Below are 21,412 nucleotides of genomic sequence, written 5' to 3'. Positions count from 1 at the left end.
GCCCTTTGTCCTCCTCTGCTGAACTCTGAATTTCTCCCAGTCCTCAGGTGAGCCACTTTCTCTGGCTAATTTGTATGCTTCTTCTTTGGAATTGATACTATCCCTAATTTCTCTTGTCAGCCACGGGTGCACTACCTTCCTTGATTTATTCTTTTGCCAAACTGGGATGAACATTTGTTGTAGTTCATCCATGCAACCTTTAAATGCTTGCCATTGCATATCCACCGTCAATCCTTTAAGTGTCATTTGCCAGTCTATCTTAGCTAATTCACGTCTCATACCTTCAAAGTTACCCCTCTTTAAGTTCAGAACCTTTGTTTCTGAATTAACTCTGTCACTCTCCATCTTAATGAAGAATTCCACCATATTATGGTCACTCTTACCCAAGGGGCCTCTCACGACAAGATTGCTAATTAACCCTTCCTCATTGCTCAAAACCCAGTCCAGAATAGCCTGCTCTCTAGTCGGTTCCTCGACATGTTGGTTCAAAAAACCATCCCGCATACATTCCAAGAAATCCTCTTCCTCAGCACCTTTACCAATTTGGTTCACCCAATCTACATGTAGATTGAAGTCACCCATTATAACGGCTGTTCCTTTATTGCATACATTTCTAATTTCCTGTTTAATACCATCTCCGACCTCACTACTACTGTTAGGTGGCCTGTACACAACTCCCACCAGCGTCTTCTGCCCCTTAGTGTTACGCAGCTCTACCCATATCGATTCCACATCTTCCCGGCTTATGTCCTTCCTTTCTATTGTGTTAATCTCTTCTTTGACCAGCAACGCCACCCCACCTCCCCTTCCTTCATGTCCATCCCTCCTGAATATTGAATATCCCTGAACGTTGAGCTCCCATCCCTGGTCACCCTGGAGCCATGTCTCTGTGATCCCAACTATATCATAATCATTAATAACAATCTGCACTTTCAATTCATCCACCTTATTACGAATGCTCCTTGCATTGACACACAAAGCCTTTAGGCGCTCTTTTACAACTCTCTTAGCCCTTATACAATTATGCTGAAAAGTGGCCCTTTTTAATGCTTGCCCTGGATTTGTCGGCCTGCCACTTTTACTTTTCTTCATAGTACTTTTTGTTTCTACCCTCACTTTACACCCCTCTGCCTCTCTGCACTGGTTCCCATCCCCCTGTAGTGAACTAACCTCCTCACGCCTAGCCTCTTTAATTTGATTCCCACCCCCCAACCCCCCAACCCCCCAACCCCCCAACATCTAGCAGCCCTGGCAGTTTTTGAGTCACAAACCCTTGTATAGCACAAAAAAGAACTTTGTGGCCCACCACATCTATGCCAAACTTAGTGTCCAACTGCACACAGCCTAAAGCACATGCTCATATGAAATCCAACACAATATACATTCTCAGCCCCACAATACACAGTCTCTATAAAACACTCTCTGACCAATACTCTCTCACCCACTCTCCCACCCATAGTCTCTCACGCACTTTCCCAGACTCTCATGCATATACACACACTCAGACACACAGAAAAGTAACATACAACCTTGCATGTATTCTAACACAGAACCTCTCCCACACATACGACCTCTCACCCATTCGCGCATGTAAATTCACAGAAATGTAAGTTTGTGCATTATCCCACACAAACACTCCCACACACTCATGCACTCAATCATACAATCTCTTTTACTTATACAAAGGCTTTCACGCTCAAATACCAACGAACATCAGCCACTCTCCAAACAGCCCTGTTATCTTCATCAACTTGGCCCCAAATCAAAGGTTGTAACAGACATGAGACCTCAAAGAAATTAATACTGAAGGTCTCAATGATACCATAAAGAAAGCTATCCCAGAATTGCCTCATGCACAATCCGGGATTGTCCAACAAACATGAGCTACAGGGGTGTCCACTGTGTCTGAACTACTCTGAAGTCCATAATTAATTATTTGCAAAAAGTCCTTTCAACCCAACAACAATGTCAGCACTAGATTGATGAGAATGACCAGGAGATCCGCAGATAATTATCCACAACCGTTAGGCATTGATGACCCCACCAAACCTGAACAGAAAAGGAAAAAACAAACATTTGAAGGCCAAGATCAAATAGAGAACTCAGGACACAGAGGTAAAATGATTAAAGGCACAGAAGCACTGCTGGAAAGAATACTGTGACTCTCTTGCCATGAGTGCTTTGACTCCATACCCAGCCTAGCCCATAACATATAAATAGTTGAGAAGTCCATATGCCAACAATAAATAACAAGGCTTTGGAGAAGATCCCTACTGAAGATCTAAAGTTTACCAGGGAGGAATTTCAGTCACAGACCTCAGCTCCCACATTCATGTCACTCTAATCCCTTGCCCACACTCCCTCACACTCACATTCACACAAACATTCAACTCCTCCCTGCTCCTTTGCTTGTGGTCTTACATTACCTGAGCAACTTGAAGTGATACTTCCAGCAGGGTCAATGAGCCAACAGTGGCTGACTTTGGATCGCTTTGCACAAAAACTATCTCTTCAAATTTAGTCGTACAGTGTAGGAATAAGCCATTTGGTGCTTCAATCCTGCACCCATGGTGTTGACTCCACTTACCTTCGTGCACCCTCACCCCATCCCCCAGCTAAGCACTAAATCACTGATAGTCCACTGGATTCAGCTCACACAGCACAAAAGAGGAAACTAGCCTGATGTCTTCTCACCTCAATGCCTTTAATGCTGCAAGATCCGGAAGCTTTAACTCACAGCCTTCTGTAAGACTAACATGATTCTAATGACTTTACAGAAACTGTTATTTTTCCAACATCAGATTAAAAGCAAATGAACCTTGGTTTTAGCCACAGGCAGCACTGGCGATACTTTGTGTGTGCAACGGTTTTCATCAATTACATGTTATTTACATTTTAACATAACCTAAATTGGCAATTATCATTTGCTGAATTGGGTAGAATAATAACTTTCTACTTTCACTGTGTTCTAAGTGACTCCAATAATCACAAATAACATTTAAAAATACAAAGATTTCCCTTTTAGTCAGCTCTGCTCTGTAGGTATTACAAGCCTAGTTGATTTCTTAAATAAATATCTGAAAATTAGACCACTGGAAGCTCAAGATCCTTACAATAAAAATAAACAGCATTCATATCACATTGTTAACTCAGGAAAACAATCAAAGGCAGGCTATATGAATACTATCAGGAAAAATATAACCACCGTGATACAGAAAGGACCAAAAGACTGGACAAAGAGAAAAGTTTTAAGGAATTCTATGAAAGGGATAGGGGGAGGGAATTCCTACGATCAGGACTAAGATAGTGGAAGGCTGTCAAAAGCAGAATGATGAAAGTTGGGAGTTTGTAAGTGAAGGAGAGCAGGGAGCTAAAGGCAGGTAGAGGGAGAAATTAGGAAGGACAAGGAAATGGAGGGATTTGAACTCCTAAAATAAAATGTCATTCTGGGATCTGCTGTAGGTCAGCAACACAGAAGTGATCAGTGAAGGGGACTTTCTCCCTTATCAGTACTTCATGATCCTAAAACAATCAAATGTTTCTTATAAATGTTTACCCCTCTAAAGCAGAACTGCTCTTTACCACTTTGCAATACTGTGTGATTGATTATGCAGTGAGGTACTTGGGATCTGCATTTAATACAAGGCTAAATGGCTGTGAATGTTGTTAAATTGACAATGTGAAATATTTGCCCTGAAAACCAAAGGGGCACTCCACTAAATGGAGCCCCCAGTTTCCATTCCAGAGGTCAGCATTAACAGGCCTTGCATACAATACTATCTCCTCCAAACCCTCAAACTTGTTTGAATAAAAGAAATTAAAGTGAGTCTTTGTATTACCATTTTACACTGTGGAGATCTCAGTCTTAGGCCAAGTCAAGAGGCTGTGATAATTTTGTAATGATGCCGTTGCACAAAGAGCCTATTTGTTCATGTCTTAAATAGGTCCCCTTTTATTTTTGCACTCCTAGTATAGGAAAGGTCAGCATCTGGCGTGTTATCGTGAGAACTTAATGAAAGTTTTATAACTCTTGAAATGTTTATGACCCTCACACTTAGTGGCTTGTCTGTCCAATTAATGGCTTATTATGAACTAGCTTACGAGAGGCTGCAACAGAGGGCTGGTCTTCAGCCAGCTGCATAGCTTAGATGTAAATAATCTGTTGCTCCTGTTTGCCTGGCTCTTCTCTTTAGGGTCACAGATCAATAGAACAATATGATTCAGAAACTCTAATCTGGGAAGTAATTTGTCTCCAGGGATCAGTGGTGAACTGAGCAATACTTGAAACTTTGCTGTGAGTTAGCAGTGATTAATTTTGGCATTAGATGTTATCGGCATAGGATACAAGTTCCTAAGTGCAAATAACACCAACAATCTGAACTGGTCCTGCCATGTGGACACTGTGGCCAAGAAAGCACACCAGTGCCGAAACTTCCGCAGAAGTCTAAGGAAATTTGACATGCCTCCAGTGCCACTCACCAAGTTTTTCATAGATGTACCATAGAAAGCAACCTATCTAGATGCATCGCAGCTTGATAAGGCAAGAGCTCTGCTCAAGACAGCAAAAAATTGCAGAAAGGTGTGAACACAGCCCAGTTCTTCACACAATTCAGTCTCCTATCCATTGATGCTACACTTCATATTTCCTCAGAATAGCCAACTTAATCAAGGAGCTCGGTCATTCTGATATCTCCTCCTCCTAACAGGCAGAAGGTGCAAAAGCTTAAGAACACATACTACTGGGCTCAATGACAGCTTCTGTACCACTGTTTCAGACTCTTGAACAGATCTTTTATACACTAAAGTTGATCTCTTCCATCTCCCAACCGATCTCATCATATCATTTGCACTTTATTTGCTTAATGGCCATGTACATTCTCTGTAACTGTAATGCTACATTCTGAACTTATATATTTACTATTGTACTACCTCAGTGTACTTATGTATAGCGTGATCTGTATGAACAGCACGCAAATAAAGCCTTCCTTTGTATCTCAGTATACATCAAAGTGATAAATCTATAATGAATTAATTATCCATTACTACATAGAAGGAGACCATACATCCATCATAAGACCATAAGATCAAAAGACCATAAGATATGGGAGCAGAATTAGGCCAATTGACCCTTTAAGTCTACTCCGCCATTTCATCATGGCTGACCTAATTTTCCTCTTAGCCCCAATCTCTTGCCTTTTCCCCTATCCCTTCAGGTCCTGACTAATCAAGAACCCATTAACCTCTGCCTTAAATATACATAAATATTCGGCCTCCACAGCTACCTGTGGCAAAGAACTCAACAGATTTACGACTCTCTGGCTAAAGAAATTCCTTATCGTCTTCGTTCTAAAAGGATGTCCCTCTATTCTGAGGCTGTGTCCTCTGGTCTTAGACTTTCCCACCATAGGAAACATCCCCCCACATCCATGCTATCAAGGCCTTTCACCATTTGATAGGTTTCAATGAGGTCACCCCTCATTCTTCTGAATTCTAGTGAATAAAGGCCCTAAGCCATCAAACACTCTTAATGTGACAAGCCATTCAATCCTGAAATCATTTTTGTGAACACCCTCTGAACCTTCTCCAGTTTCTGCACATCCTTTCTCAGATAAGGGGCCCCAAACTGCTCACAATCCTTCAAATAAGACCTCACCAGTGCTTTATAAAGACTCAATATTACATACTTGCTTTTATTTTCTAGTCCTCTTGAAATGAATGCTAATATCACATTTGCCTTCCTCACCACAGAGTCAACCTGCAAATTAACCTTTAGGGAATTCTGCACAATGACTTGCAAGTCCTTTTGCACCTCAGCTTTTTGTATCTTTTCTCCAATTAGAAAATAGTCAATCTTTTCAGTTCTTCTATCAAAGTGCAGGACCATACTCTTCCTGGCACTGTATTCCATCTGTCATTTCTTTGCCCACTCTTCAAACGTGTCTAGGTCCTTCTGTAGCCTCTCTACTTCCTCAAAACTACCTGCCCCTCCACCTGTCTTCATATCATTTGCAAATTTTGCAACAAAGTAATCAATTCCATCATTCAAATCATTGACATATAGTGTATAAAGGCTTCCTTTATTCCCACTCTTTGCCTCTTGCCAATCAGCCACTGCTTTATCCATGCTGGAATATCTCCTGTAATACCATGGGCTTGTAGCTTGTTAAGCAGCCTGATGTGTGGCATCCTGTCAAAGGCCTTCCGAAAATACAAGTGCACAACATTAACTGAGTCTCCCTTTGTCTATCCTGTTTGTTATTTCTTCAAAGAATTCCACCAAATCTGTCAGGCAAGGTTTTCCCTTGAGGAAACCATGCTGACTACAGCCCATTTTATCAAGTGCCTCCAAGTACCTTGACACTTCATCCTTAATAATTGACTCCAACATCATCCCAACCACTGAGGTCAGACTAACTGGCTTATACTTTCCTTTCTTCTGCCTCTCTCCCTTCTTGAAGAGCGGAGTTACTTTTGAAACTTTTCAGTCATCTGGAACCATTCCAGAATCTAATGATTCTTGAAAGATCAATAGTAATGCCACCACAATCTCTTCAGCCACCTCTTTCAGAATCTTGGGGTGTACACCATCTGGTCTAGGTGACTTACCTATCTTCAGAACTTTCAGTTTCCCATGATTCTTCTCTCTACTTATGATAACTTCACATACTTCATGACCTGACACCTGGAAATTCACCACACTGCTAGAGTCTTCTACAGTGAAGAATGATGCAAAATATTTATTCAGTTTACTGGCCATTTTGTTGTCCCCCATTACTACTTCTCCAGAATCATTTTCCAGTGGGTCTGATATCCACTCTTGCTTTTCATTTACACTTTATATATCTGAAGGAACTCTTGGTATCCTCTTTAATATTATTGGCTGGCTTACTTTTGTATTCCATCTTTATCTTCTTAGTGACTTTTTTAATTGTCCTCTGTTGGTTTTTAAAAGCTTCCCAATCCTCTAACTTCCCACCAAATTTTGGTGTATTATATGCCCTGTCTTTAGCTTTTATGTTGGCTTTGACTTCTCTTGTTAGTCACGGTTGTGTCATCTTTCCTTTTTAGGATGTATATATCCTGTGTATTCAAAGTTGCTTCCAGAAATTCCAGTCATTCATCATGCCTGTGAACATTGAAGATGTCCAATTGTTTTGAGTCCGCTGCTCTTTTCTCAGAATCCTGTAGATCTCTTATCCAATTCCTTCTTGAACCTGCATTCACCACTTATTTGAATAATGTGTTTAGAGCATAACAACACAAGGCAATGGATATGTGTCTCACCTCTGACTTTGTACTTGTTAACTTAAATCTGTGTCCTTTGGTTACCAACATCAATATATGCTTCTCAGTGGCCAGCTTACCTTCCGAGGGATTTCTGTTGCAGCCAGAAACAGATCTAAGTCTTGTCTGAACCAGTTCAGAGTATGGATGTCCTTTGCACAAGTCTGTGAAGACAAGTGAAATTAATTTAAATTTGCCAGTTTGCAAAGAGGTATGCAGATGTGCCTGTAATACTATGGGGTACGTAGGACTGTAAGCTCACATTGTCCATTTTGGTTTTGGATGCCAATGCCTCTGCTTGCCACCACCTTGTGTTCTATTACAGGGTTCATATGTCACTGGTGACACTGGCATTTATTGTCCACATCTGATCGCCCCCAACCTTTCACCATCACTGGACCAACTTCCTGGCTCTCTGACAGTGTTAGGGGAGTGAGGGACAGCCATCAGACAGGTCCTTATGGTGGTAAATAATGCCTCTGAATATCTGAATACTGAATCTTCAAAGCTGAGTTACAGCCTTGATCAAGAAATTTTAGTCAGTTCTTGCAGTAACATCAAATAACATTCACCATTAGATGTAGGTTAATCAACAACAAAATGTGAAGAATGGATTTACATTTCCAAGTTACGCTCACATACATTAAATGGTTACTTTACCAGGCACACTTATACACCTGCTCGTTAACACAAATATCTAAACAGCCAATCATAATGCAGCAACACAATGCAAACACAGAGAAGAGGTTCAGTTGCTTTTCAGACCAAACATCAGAATGGGGAAGGAATGTGATTTAGGTAACTTTGACTGTGGAATGATTATTGGTGCTAGATGGGGTGGTTTGAGTATCTCAGAAGCTGCCGATCTCTTGGGATTTTTATGCACAGCAGTCTCCAGAGTTTACAGCGAATGGTGCAAGAAACAAAAGTCACCCAATGAGAAGAACTTCTGTGAGTGAAAATGCCTTGTTAATAAGAGAGGTCAGAGGAGGATGGCCAAACTGGTTCAATCTGACAGGAAAACAGCAGCAACTCAAATAACCACACGTTACAATAGTGGTGTGCAGAAGATTATCTTTGAATGAACAACATATTGAACCTTGAGGTGGAGGGGCTACAGCAGCAGAAGACCATGAACATACACTCGGTGACCTCCTTACTATGTATAGGAGAGTACATAATAAAGTGGCTACTAAATGTACAGTACAAGGGGTGATTGATATGTTTGTGGCCTAAGGTAGAAGCAGTCAATTTTAGAAACCTTAGCACCTTTACTTTTCAACATAGTCCCCTCCCATATTTACACACTTAGTCCAGCGGTCGTGGAGCATTCGGATCTTGGACCTCCAGAAAGTGTCCACAGATGGGTGATTGATAAGTTCATGGCCTAAGGTAGAAGGAGATGAGTTATACATCTCTCGTTACATGCACATGTAGGTCAACTCTTTGAGTGATTATGCAGAAAGTTTGAAGTTAATATCTCATCCTTCAATGTTATGAGTATACTACTCATAACATTGAAGTATGAGATATATCAAAGTTTCACTATTCTGCTTCTTTTTCCTGCTGTATACCTAATCTGCTTCTTTCTGGCTTTACAACAGACACAGAATTCTCTTTTGGTTTTGGTTTCAGATAGATCCCAACTATAAGGAATTTCACGGAGGAATTCCCACATTCTCCCTGTGACTGCATAGATTCCCAGGTCCTAAAGGCATGCTTGTTGTTAGGTTAATTGAGCCTTGGAAGTTGCCCCTAGTGTGTAAGTGAGTTATAGAGTGTTGTGGGATCTGATGGGAAAGTCCTGAAGTCTCTGCTCTTGACTTCACAACCCACACCCTAAAAGGTTTTGGAGCCCACCCACTGTACTTCTGCAACTGGAAGTTGGGTGTTGATACTAAATATCGCTACTTCCTCTGAAGATGAAAGAAATTTGGCACGTCCCCATCGACCATCACCAATTTTTATAGAGAATTCTATCACTGCTTGATATGGAAACTGCCCTGTCCAAGGCTGCAAGAAAGTTGTGCACGTGGCTCAGCACATTACAAGAACTAGCCTCTCCTCCATGGACTCAGTCTGCAGTTCTCTCTGCTTTGGTAAAGCAGCCAACATAATCAAAGACCTCTCCCACTCAAGATATTCTCTCTTTTCACCCTTTCCACTGGGTAGAAAATTCAAAAGCCTGAAAACACATGCCACCAGGCTCAAGGACAGCTTCTATCCCACTGTTACAAGATGATTGAATAGACCACTTATAAGATAAGGTGGCCTCTTGACCTCGCAATCTACTGCATTATGTCCTTGCAGCTTATTGTCTGTCTGCACTGCCCTTTCTCTGAATTGCTTTTCTTTTGTACTACTTCACTGTACTTATGTAATAATATAATCCATAGGAAGACATGCAAGACAAAACTGTACAACATATGACAATAATAAACTAATTGTCAGTTAATGAGACCTCAGTAGTGAGTGGTCCTTAGACGGGCTACAGATGAAGCCCTATGTCAAGAACACATTAACCCCTTTTGACAGGAGTCAAAGCTGGGGGGAAGAGTTTTACCCCCTGTCAAAAACCTATACAGCTGTTTGACAGTTTTCAAACACACCGGGAACTCACAAAATAATTTTAAAAATAAATTTAAAAAGTTAAAAATATAAACAAAGGAAAGGCATGCATTAATCAATAGACTATTAAAGCAAACTAATTTAAGAAAGGACCTTTTCCCAATAAACTGCATTGAGATGAATGAAGAGTCTGACCCTACACGAAACCTGTTTGATATGGGACTGAAATGCTGTATTCCCAGTTCAAATCCAGGGGATCCTGTCAAAGAAGGGCTCCATGTGGAGTCCACTGATGGAGCAGAGTGACAGATGCAGCAACATCTGTCACTCAGCTTGTCCTGAACTTACAGTGGGCCTTGTGCGGGAGCTCCAACTCAAAGCTAGTATGATTCACATCAATTATATTTTCCAAAAGCACGGTTTAAAGTGTAAAAATGTCAAAATGCTGTGTGCTGCTCATGAAGAAGTGGCTAAGATATCGACTTGCATAGGCAATCCATCTCTCCTCAGCTGATTTATATATGCTCACTTGGTATCGAAACAGGCAGTGTGGCAGGATAGGAAAGAAATGTAATGTTTTCACCGTGTGCAGTGACATAACTATTTTGTATTTCACTGAAAGCAAATCACTACTTGCAGTGTAATAGTCAACACCATTTATTCAAACAGCCACTGATGTAAACTAACCTTACTGAAGGATGGTGCTAGCTGGATGCTACTTATTTACTCTGTGCTTTTGTGGACTGCAGTACAACCAGATGGAAAGCTGATAAATCCCTTCAGCTGGTTGAAAGCTTTCAAAGAAGGGGAGAACAAATATTGGGTTCATTGGCATGGATCTTTCAGAGTTCCCTGTATTCCAAAGCAATCCCCGTGAATAAAATGATAGTAAGAGGGCAAAAACAGGGGCAGTTAGTCTGTCATTCTTAATTAATAACATCTTTGTATCTTATCTAAGAAAGGATGAGCTGGCACTGGCGAGGGGCCAGAGGAGACTCATAAGCATGATTCAGGGAATGAAAGGGTTAACACATGAGGAGCATTTGTTGGCTGGAGTTTAGAAGAATGGCAGTAGGGGGGAGGATCTCACTGAAACCCTTGTGTATTGGAAGGTCTAGATAGAATGGACGTGGAGAGTGGGTCTAGGAGCAGAGGGCAGAGCCTCAGAATAGAGGGATGTCCATTTAGAATAGAGATGAGGAGGAATTTCTTTTGCCGGGGGCAGAGAATCTGTGGAATTTATTGGCACAGATGGCTGTGGAGGCCAAGTAAGTCACTGAGTATATTTAAAGCGGAGGTTGATAGGTTTTTGATTAGTCAGAGTATCAAAAGTTACAGGCAGAAGGTTAATAAAATGGGTTTGGAGATGTAATAAATCAGCCATAATGGAATAGCATAGTAGACTTGATGGGCTGAGTGGCTTAATTCTGCTCCCATGTCGTATGTCTTATGGTCTATCTATTATCAGGAAATGTCAGCAAATCTCATTGGCTTGGATTTTGTGGTGAATGATCACAAAGTTCAGGAATCCCAGAATGAAGTTTAATTTGGATAAATACGAAGAGTTATACTTTGGGAAGACAAAACAAGGTACGATTTTCATATTGAACAAGAGGGCCCTGGGGAGGGCTACAATGCTGAAAATGGTGTCGCAAATGGACAGTATGGTAAAGAAGGAGCAACATACACAAAATGCTGGAGGAACTCTGAAGGCCAGGCAGCATCTATGGAAAAAAAAGTACAGTCGACATTTCAGGCCAAAACCCTTCAGCAGGAGGCACACTGGCCTTTACCATTCAGGACATTGAGTAGAAGTTGGGCTGTTATGTTATACTGTAAAATTTGCTGGTGAGGCTGTAAATGGAACATTGTACTGGATTAAGTCACCCTGCTATAGAAGCAACACCATTAAGCAAGAAAGAGTGCAGAGAAGATTTACAAAGATGTTAGTGGTCCTTAAGAGACTAAGTTATGGAGAGAGGTTGTGCAGGTTGAGACATTTTTTCATGAGAATGGTGGGTCAACTTATCGGGGCATAGAAAATTATGAGGGGACATAGACATGGTTGTTGCACACAGAATATTTCCCAGGATTGTGGAATCAAGAATTAGAGGGCATAAGTTTAATATGAAAGGGAACAGAACTAATAGGACTTGGGGGGGGGGCAATTTTTTCACCCAGAGGATAGCTAGTATATGGAATGAACTGCTACAGAAGTGATTAAGGTTGCTGCATTAACAACATTTTAAAATGATGCATAGGTAGGTACATGAATATTGAAGGTTTAGAGGATATGGACCAAATAGAGGCAATGGAACCAGATAGGAATCTTGGTCATCGTGGACTAGTTGTAAAAAGTGGACTGGTTTTCTATGTCTCTATTCCAATACACATATTCCCAATTTACTGGTCAGTTTCCTGAAGCTATCCTGACCTTCTGCTAGTTAACTCAGTGGAGTGTGAGGTCCTCAGTGATTACACAGTGAAATCTACCCATTAAACCTCTATCAGGTTCTACCTGGTTTGGGGACAGCAAATTCATTATTAGTTGACAGACTCCTTAATTCATTTAATTTAAATTAGTATTTTTAATTATTTTGGATTTTAAGATTTGTTTTTCTAAACAAAATAATCACTTAATATGTTTAACTGTTTTTTTGAAAATCAAACAGTTTCTTTCAGTTTGTATCAAACTTTCAGAAACATTCATAGCTTTTAACAGATTTGGCAGCTGGTGAAGCCTTGAACGTGAATTAGACAGCCAATGTTTTTTCAGCTATTTCATGGACAAACATTAGTCTAAGCTGCCCGATTTTGATGTCTCAGTTTTGTTATTGGGCCCTTTGTTACTTAGAACCTGACTATTAGCAACTTGATGCCTTTGTCCAGCAAGCTTATATTGTCACTGCACAGTGAGTAAGTGTGTATTTAGTACATTGATCAATAACAAGCACAGGTGGCAAGCTACTGATCAGAAAGTAAATGCAGGGCCCACACGGATTGAAAGAAAAATGTTTCCTGACAAATATGTCAAATCTTAATGGTATAAATGGCAGGGTACATACGGAAAAAAAAAAAGAACTTTGTTTTTTTTTATTATTTTATGACATCTGTGGTTATAGGCAAGGCGAAGATATACTGTATTGTTCACCCATCAGTCCCCAAGTAGGTTACAATTGGCCAACTTCTTGAACTGTTGCAGTCCTTCTGGTGAAGAACCATTGGATAAATGGGACAGAATGCTTTATCCAGGACAGAATTGCCCTTCCATCCCCTTTGAAGGGGAAATTTTGGGAGTTGTGTTCCTGACCTACTAGGAGGTAAGATATTGTAGTTTTGTATGGTATCATCAAAGAAATCTTGGCGAGCTGCCAAAGCATACATGGAATCCACTGCTGAAGGGAATAAATACATTGAAATGGATTTGGAGCCAAACAGATTAACTGTTGTAGAATAGATAGTGTTGAACTTCTTGAGTGTCATCATGGAACTTATCCTGGTAAGAGGAAGGTACCCCTAAATACTCTGACTTGTGCCTTGCCAATGAAGAGCTTTGGCATATCAGAACGGGAGACTCTCACCAAGAAAGAATATTCAGCTTCTCATCCACTCTTATAGCCATGGTATTTATATGGTTGGTCAGTGAAAGTGCTTGGTCCATGGTTTTTGATTAACGGTGACTTCAAAGATGTTACTGATGGGATCCCGGAGAGATGGCTGGGCCATTGAATATCAAAGGGAGATACTTGGAGTCAATAAATTCGTATTCCATGAGCACTGCTTGCCACATGTAAACCTATGTCCAGATGCCTTCTATGTTTTGCCAAATGCAGGGAAGTAGCTAGGGGTATGCTGAAAATGGCAACAATATGCTAAAGGATTACATGCTAATTAGAATGGGAATCGAACATTGTGCAATTGTCACCAAGCATTCTCTCTCCTAATGATAGGATGGAAAGCATGCCATCAGTGAAGCAGTGGGAGATGTTTGAATATTTAACGTTGATCTGATGAAGTTCAACAGCAAATCCTGAGACAGAGGCTCACCCACAACCACCTTCCTTTCTATAAGGTATAATCCCAGCCAGTGGAATGTTTTTCCTTGATCTCAATTTTTCCAAGACTCCTTGATACTACACTCTATTAATTATTGCCCTAATGTCAATGCCAGGCGCCTTGACCTTACCTCTAGAATTCAGCCTTTGGTTTGTGGTTAGAGGAAAATTCCAAAGAGGACTGAAGCCCTCAAACTAAGCATCAATGCACACATTTTTGGCGAGGAGGATATAGTTGTCAATGGTACCTACTGATGGCTAGTTCAAACTGACATGATGGTAATAGACTAAATTTGTTCTGCTGTCCGTGGTCATGGTGTAACTCAAAAATTCTCAATGCTGGGTGGATCACAGTATTGCAGCTGTACTTGAATAGCTTGGACACGTCTGGAGGTAGTTCTGCAACACTGTTCTTCACCTTTTCTTGTTTACATGTGGGATGAATTGAATTGGTGGGTGAGTGGCTTCTCAACTGGTGGGGATGTCAAAAGGAGGGGCTGAGATGGATCCTGCAATCGGCTCTGCTGGTTTCAAATGATAGGAGATGTTTCGGCATCATCTGTTCCACTCAGATCCTGGACACACCCCTGTCCCAGATATTGAGGTAGGGATAGTGATGAAACCTCCTCCTCACATTGGCTCCTTAGTATGACTGAAAAGCTTCAATTCTTCAAAACTTGAGGGTTCACTGTCCTCTCCGGACTTCTCATTCCTTTCCCAATTAAATTAGCAGGTAATCCTTCACTGTATTGTTACCATTTTCAGCATGCCCCTGCTACTTACCGCTGCATGTCTACTTTTCTGGACTTCTTATTAAACCAACATCATAACTGGTTTGATCATAATGCCAGAGTGGCAGATATTGGGGTACAGACAGTGGTGGAATATAAATCTGCTGCTGATGGTCTCAGTGCTTCATGACATTCTATTTCCATTTGTTCTATTTGTTCTGCATCTTCCCCATTTAGGCTGGTAGTGTGTTTGTCCATGGCAAGCGATGAGGACCACTGACATCCTTGGGTGGGTGTGTTTGTGATATCGTGACTTGTACATGAGTTTGATTAAAGTGAGGGAGAGTTGTGCGATCGTCAATCTCACTCTCTTGTCCTAGTCTATCTGGATCCAGTGGCAAGACAAGAGTCAAGACAACTAGAAATAGGTTAGGATGCAGTGGATGACCAGGAAGATCCATGTGTCTTGCTGTGCTCTTTGTGCCCCACATCACTTGCTGGGAAATGTCCTCCTGCCTGTTGAACCAGCTGGGAGTTTTCTCCACGCAGTCCACCAAATCCAGTCTTCACATGCTTTGGGTAGACAACCTTGAAGTAACCAAGAGTTCAAAAATAAAACCCCAACGGTTACTCTTGCCTGGTTTGGCGTTGCCCAGGATGAGGCCATTGACACATGCAGACAGCTTACTGGGAGCCACAGGTGAGAGCTGAGTGCCAGGTGAGTACCAAAGGTGGAGGACCTACCTCGGAAGGTATGACAGGTCTTCACACCAGAGATGCTCACCCTCCCTGACACCCTATTCACCCCAGCCTGGTAATACTGATAGAGACAACAACATCTGGTGGGCCAAAGGGCTTGTTTGTCGACTGAAGGGCCTGCTTCCATGCTGTACTCCATCTATCATGCTCTATCAGCTAAAAATAGAGGATGCTTTATGATGTATTCTCCATGAGCACTGTGTGGACATCAGTTCTATCAATACTACAATGTCCATCTGCATCTGCCACAGAAAGACTAATGAAGATAAAGGTCATGTCAGCTTATCCCTCTTGTCTCTGCACTTACAACCTGTCACAGACCCAGTCTGGTAACCACAGTACATTCGTCAGGACTGGGGCAGCTCAGTGGTGGTGCTATCAAACCGCACTTGATGAATATTGACACCCCCATCCAGAGTACATCATTGCACTGTTACTTTTCAGGACTTCTTTCAAGCAGTGTTCAATAGGGACACTGAGAGAGGATGGTAAATGATAATCAGAAGACTTCCTTGCATGCTTCTAACCCAATGCATTGAGACTGATGTTCAATACATGTAGTGTTGTATGGTTACAGATCTAGATAGCGTTCTTTTTTAGAAATGTGATACAACATGTTCATCATAAAATAATAACAGAATATACTAAAAAGGACTCAGCAGGTCAAGCAGCATCTGTGGAGTGAGAAAGAAAGTTAACATTACAATATAGTTCAATAACCTTATATCCAACTAAGGTAAAGTAAGGAATCAAAGAATTTTTAAATTGTAGAAAAGGAGAAGCACTCTTTAAGCAGCATTGACCTTTCCACCCCTAGCTTCACCTATCACCTTCCAGCTAGTCTCTTTCCACTCCTCCCACCTTTTTACTCTGGTATCTTTCTCCTTCCTTCTCAATCCTGAAGAAGGGTCTTGGCCCTAAACATCGACTGCTTATTCTTTTCTATGGACGCTGAGTTCCTCTAGCATTTTGCGTACGTTGCTTTGGATTTCCAACATCTACAGGCTTTCTTGTGTTTGTGATTAATTCTGATGCTTTTCCATTTCTGATGCAAGATCTGCATTTCTCTCTCCATAGACATTGCCTGACATGCGAGATTTCTTGTTATTTATTTATTTTTTTTTAAATTTTTCCTTCAGATTTACATCATCTACAACTTTTTGAAAAATGATCATCGTAAGTTTGAAAGAGACCATGTGATCTGTAATCCCTGATGCAGATCTACAAATCCTTGCAGTGAACTTGTCCATCTCTAAAATAGTACAATTGACTTGTATAAAAAAATCATCAGTATTTGGTTATCTCCACAGCAATACAAAAGGTCTTTCAGTTGTATTCATTATTAAACAACAGCGGTTGATGTGTTAATATGTACACCAGCATAGAACCAAGGAAAATAGCAAAAAAAATCATTAAATAATTATGTTGCACAATGAAAGTAAAAAAGAAATTAATAGATGTAGATTTAAGAATCTAGAGGTAAACCATGATATTTTGGCCTAAACACTAGCCTTTAAATTAACTATATTTAAATAGTTTCTATTGTAAATCTGTGCAATATTTTCACATTGTGTCACTGACTCATAACATAAGCAAGGGTCACAGCAAGCAGTTGTAGTTTACAGCTTAATTATTATCTAGGCAAGTTAATTAATTCTTGCAATATGAATGTGGAATATAAATCAGTATTTATTCATCTTGCATGAAAAATGTGGGATGATTAAAAACAGACAAACTTGCCTTGGATGTTCCATGTAATGACTCCATTAATGGGAATCATAGCATAATAAAATATATTGGGGGCTTTATTCAAATGAGCCTTCAATAGCATGCACTATTCATATAGTTTGACCTCCTAAGACATTATTTTGTGACTGAACATTAGACATAAAATACTCTGTACACCAGCCCTTATTTTTTTGTGCTTGTCTGAAAATGTATTGGAAAGGAGGTTTTCTTTTTTCTCCTTTTGATTCCGAGGTAATTTTTCAGGTCCCAGAGGGAAAAGATGGCCGGCAACATTTCAGTAATAATTGATGGTGCCATCACCTTTTGAAGATTAAATGCATATAAACTGTGGAGGAAATTGTAAGAAAATCCTGAGGTATATGAAAGGAAGGATAGTGTATATTTCATTTCTTGATAGGTTCAACGCAGTCAGATACACAGGCAAGCTGCCTTGCGTTCATTTGGAGCCAGTATTTGCCTTTCTTTCTTAAAAGAAAGAAAACACGCAGAATAGGCTGTGGATTAGAAGGTTCAGTCTGTCCCACCGATCGTTCCTTGTAGTCCGCTGTTCCCCCTCTATTCATTGCTTACAACAAAGGGAAACAGGTTGACCTCCCCTCCCCCTTTGCCATTCCTGCTTAGGAGGGAACTGAAAGGCACCCCCAGAGTTTATACAAACCTCATTCAACTGGCACAAAAGGAACTCAATTTGCTGAGCACCATACCCAAAAGGCTCCACATTGATTTTAAAGAAAGATCATAGTAATTATACCATTTACTCCATTTCATTCAATATCCACATTGAACCAGTGGGAGCTCAAGGGTTCATCAAACAACAATCATTTCACCTGAACCTTGTATTAATGAGGCTCACAGACTCTGACTGGATGTCTCCATTTACTTACATCCTTTCCAGAGAGTTCCAACAACTAGATTTGTCTTTTAAAAGCATTTTTTTTTCTCCCTGCCTGTTGTGACCTTCAACCTCCTGGGTCAAGGTGCTATTAGTCATCATTTGCACATTTTATTTCTTGCCTGCTATACTTGTGCATTCAGTGCTGGTATGGCAGATTAATGACAGTTAATAATATCTGATGTATCTGGACATCACCATATAATGAGTTGTAGTCCCACTGTGCCTCAACGTGTCACCACTAACAAATTCACTGGAGTCACATGTAATTAGCATGTAAACGGAGTGATCACGCAGTAAATCAATAGAGAAGAGATGGATTGCACCAGTAAAGCGGGGGGAAAATTATCCTCCGAGTTTCCTCTCTCAAATGTGTTTCATTGTGTGGTTTTGTTTTCCTGATTATAAACTGGGTACAGTTTATGTCTGGCAGGATTATTTCTCTTATAGCAGCCTATCTTTACAGGAGCAGAGATTCAGGGGCCTTTCAACGGCTCCAGTCACCGGTCAGGCTCAAGTACAATAAGATTTGAAAATGGTAATACACACTGAATACTAGGGTATGGTACAAATGGATTTCCTTAACTTGCCCCTTGCTCATTTGTGCCTTCTATTGCATTGCTGTATAACCAAAGCCTGGATTTAGAAACAATATTTCAACTTGTAATATTACATTATAAGGCAATTTCCAACTGTTTTCACTTTTCCATACATAGTGCTATTATGTACACATCTCACATCGTGTTATTATCGTTCTTGTTGTGGTAGGCATTAAGTTATTCATTCTGGAATGATGCATGAATTTAAGGATTCCTTATGTATTACAAACTATTCATATGTTTTATGTATGTTCTCAGACAATACACATAATCATTTGTAATATATAAGGAATTGTTAATTCAGGCATCATTCAAAAATGAATAGCTTAATTCTGACCACAACAAGAGTGATAATGAGAGAAAGATATGACATTATTTAGAAATGATCAATTTGCTGGGTGCTTAGGGGTTTTCTTCCTTTTGAGAAAAAGAGATAGTCAGGTTCAGGGAAAATACCCATACAGAGTTATTTTACTGTCTGAAATATAATTCGCAACAGAATCCAATCCCTGAATGACAACACACCTTGAATTTTCAAACTGGAATCCAGTATCAAATTGCTGTTATTCTACTTCTTGCAATCTGATTTTAAGCATAATTAAAACTGAAATTTGGATATTGATCTGGATATAATTGGTTTAAGTATAATTCCATCTATATTTTGGAAATTTATGTCATTAAATTCAGATTATTCCCATCATTCATAGGTGCATGATAATTCCTATCATAATTTGGATTTAGATATATATCGTAAATCAGATTTCAGATGGAATTAAGATTCACATTTTAATTCAGACTGCAAATTGGATTCTGAAATCTATAATGGCTCAGATTGTAAATGGATTTTGAGGTAGACTACGCTTTAAACTGCAGTTTGGTTTTGTATGTGTTTTAAAATTTAGGATTGGAATTTTGGTATTACTTTCAGATAGAATTTGTTTTATAATTTGCATCCTACCATATTTTAAAATCAGGCACGATTTGGATTCTAATTTAGATTATAAATCAGTTTGTAACTTTGATTCTAATGTGATTCTCATTCAGACTGATAATTATATTTTATTGTGGATTATAATTTGACTAATTTTGATCAGCCATGATGAAATGGCGGAACATACTCGATGGGCTGAATGTCCCATTTCTGCTCCTACATCTTATGGTCTAATTTAGATTGTACTTTAAATGCAGATATGGATTATAACTCAAGTTGCAATTTAGATCCTGAAGTGTTTTATCATTCAGGCTGATAGTTTGATTCTGAACTGGATCATAATTTAGTACATAACTTAAAACTTGTGTAGTATTGCAATCGTAATTTGGATTTTATTACAAAGCAGGTTTGCAATAATTGGGATTGTGTTAAAATGTGTTCATTTCAGACTATTAAAAATCATATCTCCCTTTAAAGAGTTTAAATGTAATGGAGGTAATTTTGCATTTCTTTTGTATGAAATATTTTCCTAATTTCCTTTGAACGATACATTGAAAAACTCAACCAATAATAATTAATTTACCATTTCTGAAGGTTTTACAAGATATAGTTCAGTACACATGCTTAAGTAGGAAACAAAGTGCTGTTGGGGTAATGTGGACATTTTTTACTCCTGATATAAATTATCCAGTAACTAATTGCTTCCACAGTTCACACCAGTGAATCATTACTTCCTGATTCTCTCTTATCCGTGAAACTCTGAAAGACGTTAAGCTATTATCATTATACCTTTCACATCATTATCACCGCAGTTGCTCAACATTACTCATGGATCGAACACAGACCTCTGATCTCCACATGTAGTCTAACATAGCCAAACCCAGTTTGATGTTAATGATATAGTCCACCTCCACAGGCTGAACTGTTTGCAAAACCAAGGGACAGAGAAAACATTGATGTGATTATTATGCTACTTACAAAGTGGTCCCACTGTAGGGTAGTCTAAAAGGTTTATGCCACATTTTAAAGGGCGTAAGCAAGTTTCCAATAGTGAAGTAAGTGGTACTTAAAGCTTAGAAAGCTTTTCAGCTTGAAAAATGTCTAAATGTCTAAATTAATATTTGTATATTAAAGTTGCCTCAAAAATATCATTAAATGGTCATTATTTTTTCAATTTAATTACACAAGTATGTTCCAATGTCTTAAAGTTAGCTGATGATTTTTTTTTCCTTTTTGCTTCCAGAATATTTGTGCGAATACAATTAGCTGTTCAACTAACTCGATGACATCACAGCTGTTGGATGCCAGTGATCCCCTTGAACTGACACCTTGACGGGGATTGTTATAGTTTGTGGAAAGTTTACTTTGAGGTCAGGAATAAACAGGTTTGCCTCATCACTGGCTGCAAATTCCAAGCCAGACAGTCAAAATCTGGCCTGCAGTGCGAGAGGAGTGTAATTCATAAACACATTCCCTCTATTATTTTACAAAAGGGTTACGTAAACTCAACAATTTGATGTACAAATTCACAATATTAGATTTTTTTTTGTAACCTGAATGGTTTTGAATCAGTTAGTTTAGTTCATTAACTCCACAACATCATGGCAAACTAACGTTTGGTTGTTCATTGTCACCTAGCCTCTCCTGTGGCCTTGTTGTCTATTAATTAACTACTATCTTTGCTGAGATGAGGTGTCCAGGGAAGTGAAGGGGCTTGTCATGTCCATTCCAGAACAGTTCACTCACCTTTGGTCCCTACTGAACATTCAGTTCTCACCTGTGGCTCCGTAGCTGTTCGCATGTGCCACCGACCACAATCCGGTACACAGCTTTGATAGGCAGGC

The sequence above is a fragment of the Mobula birostris genome, chromosome 1 (assembly GCF_030028105.1).
Source record: "Mobula birostris isolate sMobBir1 chromosome 1, sMobBir1.hap1, whole genome shotgun sequence".
In the NCBI taxonomy this organism is placed as follows: domain Eukaryota; kingdom Metazoa; phylum Chordata; class Chondrichthyes; order Myliobatiformes; family Myliobatidae; genus Mobula; species Mobula birostris.
The sequence above is the reverse complement of the archived record's forward strand: the minus strand, read 5'-3'. Positions refer to the sequence as shown.